We start from the raw sequence: 10,496 nt of genomic DNA, 5'->3' as shown, positions 1-10,496 counted from the left end.
TGCTAGCCATTCATGCAGCATTCAAGGCGTGGCGGCACTTCCTGATTGGAGCCAAGCACACAGTGCAGGTCCGCACGGACCATAAGAATCTGGAGTACTGGCGCACGGCGAGGTTCCTGAACCAGAGGCACATTCGTTGGGCAGAGTTCTTTGCAGGCTTCGACTTCCGTATAGAGTATGTCCCGGGCGACATCAACGTCATGGCGGATGCACTGTCCAGGAAACCGCAATACCTCGAGGAGGCGACGCCAGCGGCGGCCAAGCACATCTTCGCCCCGAAAGCGTGGGCATGCGCTTCGGCAGCTGTTGACCTGGATGCTGTACGGCGCGCGTTGCAGGACGACTCTTTCGCACGAGCAAGGATGGAAGAGGTGCACAACGGCACGGCGAAGAGAGACGAGTTCCAAGTGCGAGACGGCTTGCTCATCCGCAAAGGGGCCATCTACGTGCCGGGGGACGAGCTTCGTGCCAAAGTACTGCAGCAGTTGCACGACGCGCCCACAGCCGGGCACTTTGGCACAGAGAAGACGGCGGAGTTAGTCGCTAGAGACTTCTGGTGGCCCAGGATGCACGGGGAAGTGGCGGACTACGTTGCGAGGTGCGATACCTGCCAGAGGGCTAAGCCAGTGCATAAACCGCCGGCGGGATTGCTAGAACCGCTGCAAACGCCGTTCGAACCATGGGAGAGGGTGGCGCTGGACTTTGTCACGGATCTGCCCAGCTCGAGGGGAAAAACAGCAGTGCTAGTGGTAGTGGATTTGTTCACCAAGATGGCACATTTCATTCCGTGTGCGAAGGTGGCCACAGCAGAACAAACAGCCAAACTGTTTATAGATCACGTGTTCAAAGTTCACGGTCTGCCACGGTCTATACTGTCCGACCGGGGGCGACAGTTCATCTCGAATTTCTGGCAGAAGCTGATGGGCATCCTGAACGTCAAGATCAACCTAGCGTCGGCGAGACACCCGCAGACCAACGGACAGGCGGAGCGCGTCAATGCCATCATGCAGCAGTACTTGAGATGTTACGCAAATCAACAGCCTGCTACGTGGGTGGACTATCTGCCACTCGCCGAGTTCGCCTACAACAACACGAAGCACGTGTCCACGGGGGTGACGCCGTTCTTCGCCAACAATGGGAGGCACCCCAGAACCTTCCCGGGACTTGAGCGGGGGGGGGAGGGGGAGCCGCAGGCAGCGGACGCATTCGCGTCGGAGTTGCAGGAAGTCCATGACCAGCTGAGGAGGCAGTTGGAGCTAGCTAAGCACGCATACAAAGTGCAGGCGGACAGACACAGGAGGGTTGGGGAAAGCATACAGGTGGGAGACTGGGTTTGGCTGGCGGCCCAAGCAGCACCGGCCAGATCTCTAGCTAAGAAGAAACTGGGGCATAAGCAGCTGGGGCCCTACCAGGTCGAGGCGCAAATCAATCCGGTGGCCTTCCGGCTGACACTTCCGGAGGGATCCAGGATGCATCCGGTATTCCATAGATCAGTGTTCACTCCCTACAAGGCACCGCATAGATTTCAGGACTCAGGGACGGCCCCAAGTCCGCTTAGGGAGAGAACCACGCAAGGGGGGTTGCCAGAGGGGGAGCCCATCAACGAGGTCACGGAGATTTTGGACTCCAGATGGGGGGAAGAGGGAGTAGAGTACCTTCTCGCCAGGGAGGGCACCCCGGCCAGTGCCAACAGATGGGTGAAGGGCTACGCGTTGCAGGAACCCCTGCTCAAAGATGAGTTTCATGCCCTTTTCCCACACAGACCCATGCCAGCCGACTTTTTCAACGACTGGCTGTTCACACCCACGCTTTCCACCAGCACGTTCCAGGGATTCGACTCGGACGAGGAACCCACGCTGGGCACACGTTCCCCGGAGGGGTCGCCTTCGGGATCTGCCTCAGAACCCTCGTATTGGTGGGACGATCGACCAGAGGAGCAGTGGCGCAGGAAGTGGCTGGAGGGTCCCGGGCGAGCTACGTACCCAGGAGAGACCGAGGGAGAGACTGACTTGGACGTGTTCGGAGACGACCTTGGGTTTGAGCATGGCGACACAGAGATGGAAGCAGAGGTGATAGAGGTCGATGAGCACAAGGAGGAAGAACCGGACTTATCCAGTTGGATGCACGCCACGGGAACCGAACTGTATCCGGCATTCACTCCCGTGACATTGGAGCACCCAGCACACACACCGGAAGGAGGGGAGGGGGGAAAGGGGGGCTTCGAGGGGGGGATGGATGTCAGGGGTTCCAGAGCAGAGGCACAGGAAAGAGGGAGAGCAGAGAGCGAGGGGGAGGAATCAGAAGGAAATATGAGCGAGGACGGTGGCCCGAGATCTCCGAGTCTTTCCAGTGATTCGGAAGACTCGCAGAAAGGAGCGCCCGTGGCCAGAGCAAGGGGGGACCCAGGGGGACACCCCGGGAAGGAGGGACCCGAGGGGGCTCAGAGAGCAGCAGTTGGAAATCGGGGCCAGCTTCTCCAATAGGGAGTAGTAGGGAGGAAGGGCGCCAGGTATCGGGATCCGGCGGCTCGCCGCAGGAGGGAGAGCATGAGTCAGGACTGGCCACACCTCCGTCGGGGAGTGAGGAAACGGTCAAGAGGAAGGTGGAAGGTTGGGCGCGCGCGCCAAGTTCAAATACACAGGAAGGCGGCACAGTAAGCAGCCCGGAAAGGGAGCCGGGTCCCAAAGCCCGCCGCAAGGAAGGAGAAGGGTCCGGGGGGTCAGCGTCGGAAGAGTCCAGGAAGGAAGAGACCCAGGGGGGCAGAGGGACCCAGAGAAGAAGGGAAAGACGGAAGAGGTGGAGTAAGGCGAGGGTATTAAGTTGGTGTACAGGAGGCGGAGACTCAGACAGAGCTTCGCCGGTCTAGCTTCTAAGACGTAGAGCTGCACGCTGCGGCTTGAAAATGGAAACTGTAACGCAATAAAGACTTTTATACAATATTGGCGGCTAGCTTGGTCCTCTGTGAGCTGGGACCTGGGAGCAGCTCTGACAGTAAGCTCCGTCTCCTAAGTTTTGGCACCTGAAGCCTCGCAGCGGGAGGAAACGCAGCGAGGGGTGAAGATTGGTGCCTACTCGCAAGCTCACGAAAAGCAGACGAGATGACTGCCGAACAGCAGATAGCGGATCTGCAAAATGCAGTGACACAACTGAATGCCGAGATAATCGCAGCCAGGAAGAGAGAGGGAGATGCAGCTGCCGCCTACAAGGATCTCCAAGTCAGGTTGGAAAGGCTTACACAGCAAGGGCAACCGGGACCCAAACCGGAGGGAATTGGGCTGGGGAGAAGAGGAGGCGGGCTAGTATCTCACTTCGATGGGAATTTACAGCAGTACCCCAACTTCCGAGCAGATGTACAGTGTGCGCTGCAACTGCTGGACAAAGACTTTAGAGATGAGCAAGAGAAGGTGGGGTTTATCCTATCCCATTTGCATGGAGACGCTAAAGCGTGGCTGCGCAATTTGTGGAGAGATAAGGATCCCACCTTGGAAGAATGGCAGATGAAAGTGATTGACTATATGACATTGGCGGAAATGACGAGCAGAATTCGTGACCAGGGAAAGGAGACTGCGGAAGAAGACTGGAAGAAATTTAAGATTTATCTTAAGAACTATTATAAACTTGATGAAGCTTAGAATGTCGAGATTTTACAGAGAGAAAGGGTTGCAGTAATATAAGATCAGATTAAGAATGGACTATGATGAATTAGGATGGGAAAGAACATTTATAAGTTGCTATAAAATTTGGACATGAGGATGCAGAAAGGGGAGGTATGGGGAAGTCCGAGGAAAGAAGTCTATGAAAGGATATTTTGAAATTATATTTGTTTGTTTGTCTGTTTTTCTTTTATGTTTGTTTGTTATAAAAACTTTTGTAAAACTAATAAAAATTTTATATAAAAAAAAAAGAAAATGGAAACTGTAACGCAATAAAGACTTTTATACAATATTGGCGGCTAGCGTGGTCCTCTGTGAGCTGGGACCTGGGAGCAGCTCTGACAACTGGTGATAACCATCTCGGGGTCTTACTTTCTAATAAGTCTTTATATTTTGTCCAGACTATAAATATTGCTTTTCTGACAATGTGATTTTTAAACATTTTATGTGTTTTTACCTTGTCATACCACAAATACGCATGCCATCCTAACGAATTATTGAAGCCTTCCAGATCTAGGACATCAGTGTTCTTTAACAACAACCAGTCTTTCATCCAGCAGAAGGCTGCAGCTTCATAATATAACCTTAAGTCTGGCAGGGCAAACCCCCCCCTCTTTCTTTTGCATCAGTTAGTATTTTAAACTTTATTCGGGGCTTTTTGCCCTGCCAAACAAACTTTGAGATATCCTTCTGCCACTTTCCAAAACATTCCACTCTGTCCACGATCTGTAAGGTTTGAAACAGAAACAACATCTTTGGCAAAACGTTCATTTTTATAGCTGCTATTCGGCCCAACAAGGAAAGTTTCAGTCTTGACCAAATTTCTAGATCTTTTTTAACTTCAGACCAGCATTTTTCATAGTTATCTTTGAATAAATTCAAATTTTTGGAAGACAAGTTAACCCCCAGGTATTTCACTTTTTTAACCACATTTAACTCTGTTTCCCTCTGAAACCCATCTGTTTCTGAAGATGTCAAGTTTTTCCCCAATACCTTAGTTTTTTGTTTATTCAACTTAAAACCCGCCACCCAACCAAACTCCTGAATCAGTTCTAAAACTCTTTTTGTACTAGATTCTGGCTCCTGTAACGTTAAAACCAAGTCATCTGCAAAAGCTTTCAGTTTGTATTGTTTCGCTCCGACCTGTACTCCTTGTACCTGCCGGTCCTTCCTGATCATATTCAAAAGCACCTCCAGGACTGAAATAAATAATAGGGGGGAGAGAGGGCACCCTTGCCGTGTTCCTTTTTCAATTTGAAACTCTTCCATCACCACATTGTTCACTATCAACTTAGCTTTCTGTTCTGAATAAATTGCCTCTAAACCATTTTCAAACCCCCGTCCCACTCCCATCCCTTCCAAATTTTTCTTCATAAACTTCCAAGAAATATTGTCAAAGGCCTTCTCCGCATCAATAAAAATTAACACTGCTTTAGTGTTAATATTAGTTTGCAAAAGTTCCAGAATATCAATAATGTTCCTGGTGTTGTCAAACAAATGTCTACCTGGGAGAAAGCCTGCCTGGTCCTTATGAATTACTTCATTCAGTACCTTTTTAAATCTACTTGCCAAAATGTCTGCAAATATTTTGTAATCCACATTCAGGAGTGAGATGGGACAGTAGTTCTTTAGCTGAGTCTTTTCAGTTTCCACTTTAGGTATCAATGTAATGAAAGCTTCTTTCCACGTTTCCGGTGCCCTCCCTCCATCCATAATCTGGTTACAAACCTCCATTAGTGGTTGTATCAAATAGTCTTTTAATGTCTTATAATACTTGGAGGTAAGTCCATCTGGGCCTGGAGATTTGCCCAACTGCATGTTCTGAATGGCATCCTCAATTTCCTGTTGTGTTATTCTGTGATTCAAGATTGATCTCTTTTCCTGAGATAGTTCTGGTAGGCCATTGGCTTTTAAAAATTGATCCATCTCAAACGCTTCCTCGGGCCCTTGCGTGTACAGTTTTTTTAAATATTTCTGGAAACGCTTTCTAATTTCGCCTGGTTTCTGAATATTTTTCCCTTCAACCTCTAGATTGGTAACATAGTTCAGTTTTTGTCTTTTCTTCAACTGCCATGCTAGCAGTTTTCCACATTTGTTCGCTGATTCAAAAGATCTTTGTTTCATTTGTTTAATTTTCCATTCCACTTCTTGATTTATCAATTTCGTATATTGTGATTGGTGGAATTTAATTTCTCTCAAAATCTCTTTTGATTTTGGTTTTAATCTCAATTTTTCCTCTCCGTCTCTTATCTTCTCTAGTATCTTATCCTTTTTTCCATTCCAGAGTTTTTTCTTGATCGTATTCTGTTGTATCAGAAACCCTCTCATTACAGCTTTACTTGCATCCCAGATTATTCTCTTTTCCACCGAGGTGTTCATGTTGATTTCAAAATAATCCTTTAAAGCTTTTTGGGCCTTCTTTACAATCTCTTGATCTCTTAGCAGGTTGTCATTCATTTTCCATCTGAAGGAACTGGCTGGGATGAATCTTAATTCCATTTTCAGAGCGTTATGGTCGGAGCAGGTCTTTGGGCAGATTTCCACTCTTGTAATCTTAGGTGCCAGCCCTCTAGTTACCCAAATCTGGTCGATTCTTGTCCATGACAGATGGGCCTCAGAGAAGAAAGTTCCTTCTTTACCTAGAGGGTTCCTTGTCCTCCAAGTATCAATCAAGTCCATATTGTCTGTCAATTCAAAAAAGGTTTTAGGTAGTCTGCCGTCCTTAGTTAAATTTTGGTTTTGAGACTTATCCATAAGGGTAGAGACTACTCCATTCATATCTCCCATCATAATGATGTTAGAATAGTCCAGATAGTCCAGCAATATCTCATGCAGCTTCTTGTAGAATTCCGATTTCCCCTTATTTGGTGCATAAATTCCTAATATCAAAACTTTTTCTCCTTGAGTTTGTATTTCAATTGCCAGGATTCGTCCATGTTCATCTTTAAACAAAAATTTCGGTGACAGGTTCTCCTTTGCATAAATCACCACGCCTCTTTTCTTGACTCTGTCTGATGAAATAAATTCTTGGCCCAGTCTTTTATTAATTAACACTTTCCTTTGGAGTCTCGTCACGTGTGTTTCCTGCAGACAAATTATATCCAAATGTTCTTTTTTCAGAATATGAAAAATCCTTCTCCTTTTCTCCAGGGAATTGCTCTGTCCCAGCTTCTGGGAAGGTAAATGGCGTTTCCATGCACTCTGGTTTCCGTCTTGGTGTTCCATTGCACCAGAAGCGGTTTAGTCCTGCTGGCCACATGGCTCGGAAAGCTTTCTGTGGACAAACGCCGGCTCCCTCGGCTTGAAAAGCGAGATGAGCGCTGCACCCCATAGTCGCCTTTGACTAGACTTAACCTTCCAGGGGTCCTTTACCTTTTTTATATGTGAAAATAAACCATATATCATAAAGACACCCTGGGTAAGTCTTGGAATGTTTAAAATGGAAACTCTAAATTTTCATTTCCGGCTTTCAATCGTGCAAGCCACTGACACATAAGACTCAAGCTTCTACATTGGTCGGCAAGGAAAAACAATGAAATTCACTTTCCAAATGGACAAACAGATGCAGAGATAAACGGAAACGGAGTCGGTGGCTAGGCAGAGAGCTGCACTGTGTGGTGGCAGCTCAGGGGCTTTAACATGTGAGCAACCTTCCAAGCATCACTGCTGGCTGCAGCAACGCAGAGGAAATAATAATAGGCTTCTGAGCTCGAGAAAAAAACAGCAGCTGCTGAATGATAAGGTAGCCAAGATGCTTTTTCAAAATGATCCTCAACAGGGATGTGGTTTTCTCAGTTTCATTATGCTACACCGACTTTCCTCCCTATTGTTTGTGAGTGGGGAGTTGGCAGCAGTGATGCAGACTGAAGCATCAATTTCCCTTGTAGTGGATGGAAGCACTGGCCTAATCCTTCCACCCTCTCTGTGCAAATTTGCACCTGCAGAGGAGCAAACGCAGCGGCTTTTTCCAAACAGTTGCCACTAAATGAAGAAACAAATCGTCAAGCGATGATCTCAGACTTGGTGGTGCACAAGCTGTAATGACTTACGCGGCAAACCTTCAAAAGGCATTTATTGTGAATTATACTGAGGCAATTAAGCAACCGTGCCAGACTTTTACTGTTAAATGCTTCAGAAATATTGCTGAGTGCACATTTTCAGATATGCAGCCCATTCCTGTGAATGCTTACTTGGAAGTAAGTTCCTCTGAGTCCAATAAGGCTTGCTATCAAGTAAGTACAAAGGATCACAATGTGAGGCATTAAGATACACCCCCATACATTGTTATGATAGTAGTATTCTTTTTTTAAATGCCCATTGATCTGTTCTGTGTGTCTGTCTTGGGACACAGCAACATCAGTAAAAAAAACAACCCCACCCAAAACGCCCCCCAAAAACTGCTTTAAGTGAAACCAGGTGGCGCTGTAGTGTTTTGTCTTTCAGCAACGTGATTTCCCATTAGGAGGTTTACAACGCGTTTTCCTGAAACATTTTCCTGATGTGTCTAGATCCAGCCTTGATTATGATTTTTATCTATGCATTGTTTTATTTTTATTAGCAAAGTGTCTGGATAATCTTACTGAGGGATGAAACCAGCCAAGTGTACTGGGGGTTTTGGCCTTAAATAATAATAATAATAATAATAATAATAATAATAATAATAATAATAATATTTATTTATTTATTTATTTATACCCCACCCTTCCCGGTTCAGAAAACCGGGCTCAGAGCGGCTAACAACAAATTTAAAACACTTAATTGTGAGACAAAAAAAACCCAGCATAAAATACAGTATAAAAGCACATTTTTGCACATTTGTTGCAACCTGGTAGCTGACAGGTTGAAAGAAGCCCCCAAACCCACTTTATCCAGCCTCTGGCATTCCTACCAAAAATATTTTGCAGTGTAGAGATTCTACTTCAATGTTCACACTTCAATGCTTGTTCTCTATTGGATTTTTGACATAATATGTTTGTGTGCAACACTTTGCCTGAAAACATGTTCTCTAAAACGGAAGCCCCATGACACCAAATTCTTTGGGGAACTGAGAATTCCTAGCCCCCCCTGAATGGACTCTGGAGAATAGAGTGGTCCTTGGAATAAAGACATTGGCCATACCTTTCTTACATACAACCTTGACCATCCATTTTCTGTGACAGATTGCAGCTTTTCACACACATTTTTCAAATAAAAAATAGCTATTTCTAGCAGACGGCTTTATAAACACAAAGGCAGTGATGGCATGCAAAGTTAGGAATTTATCGCAAAATAAGGAAAGCGGCTCCAAACACTTGATTCATAGCACATCAGTAAAGGTTCCTTTGCATTGAGTCTTTGAGAAAGCCAGGTAAGTACTAACAGAAGCAGCCTTGTATCTTTGATACTTCTGTGGTTATGGCGATCACAGTGGTTCTTTCATTTTAGCATTTCCCTGCCATGTGCTATCAGGGCAGGAATACAGGGGTGCTGATGTTGCTCTGAAATTGCTTGCTTCTTCAGGTAAAGTTGATGCATCTGCCAGCTGTTCTGATCTATTTCCAAGTTTAATGAGAAAATCAGTTTATGCCAAACATGACTTTAATACTGGCAGCAAAGTATTGATTTGAGGATACACATTCTGCTACACTACACTTAGCAGGATACACATTCTGCTACAGCTGCAGCAAACAGGCTGAGGTCTAATCCTTTATCCGGCCCACACATGTCAGAGCAGATGAGCAATGAGAAACAATACTAGATGAGGGTTTCATTTTTGTTAGATAATGCTAGGTAATTCTTCTGCCACTGCCACCGACTCAGGCTGAGCTCACACTACTGTTTACTGTGTACCCACTGCATTTCTGGTGTGGGGTTTATAATCCATGTCCCCAGGAAGTTATCCAAAATGCATGCATACACTGTACCTCATTATGAAATACTGGTGTGTTGTTTCTTAAACCAGCTTCACATCAACTGGAGTCCTTAAGCCATTCCTAATTCATCTCTAGCCAAGGTATGCACACCTTTGCAAAGGGTGAAGACAACTTCACCCCATCAATTCCCCCTGGTGTGTACATTAATAGGACTGAATCTGACACTAATGAAGCCATGCGGATTTGAGCAGATGGGGTGGGGGAAGCGCTGTGAAATATATACAAAAACAAATTCACCAGCACTCTAAGGCAGCAATGTGAGCACATCCTCACTCTCCCTCCTCCAGGAGTGTGTAGTTGGCAAGGTTGTCAAACAGGAGGAGGAGGAGCTGTCCATTTGCTCACCTGTGTATCCTCACAGTTTAAGGGTGCCCATTCTGGGCATCTTGTCCAAGGGTTTCCAGTGCCCTAAGCTTGGCACTGACATGATATGTGAAGCAAAAGAAGAGGGTGACTAACTGTGAAACAGACTGAGGTTTTGATCTATGGTTTTGGGTTATCAAACTGAGTAAGAGTTGAGTGTAGGAAATGCTATTGTCAGCACTTGGTAAGGGGAAAAGTGGTTTAGATTAGGGACTCAGTAAAACTGAATACACACAAGGGACATTTTCAAAGCCCCCAAATCGCCCTCGCAAGCTGTTATCTCTGATGGTGATTATTAACACCTCTAACCCAACCATAGCTGTCAACCTTCCCTTTTTTTGCGGGAAATTCCCTTATTCCAGTGCCGTTTCCCGCTGCTTCCCACTGCTATCCCGGATTGTTAGATATCCCGTAGACTGTCCCTGGGACAGGTGAGGCTGCTGATCCCTTATTTTTGAGGCTGCTGATCCCTTATTTTCAAATCTGAAAGTTGACAGCTATGAACACAACACGTCTCCCCAAATGTTTCCGTGGGTCTGGGGACATTGCCTTGACTGATTGTTACGTC

The sequence above is a fragment of the Podarcis vaucheri genome (assembly GCF_965113315.1).
Source record: "Podarcis vaucheri genome assembly, chromosome: 17".
Taxonomy (NCBI): Eukaryota; Metazoa; Chordata; class Lepidosauria; order Squamata; family Lacertidae; genus Podarcis; species Podarcis vaucheri.
The sequence above is the reverse complement of the archived record's forward strand: the minus strand, read 5'-3'. Positions refer to the sequence as shown.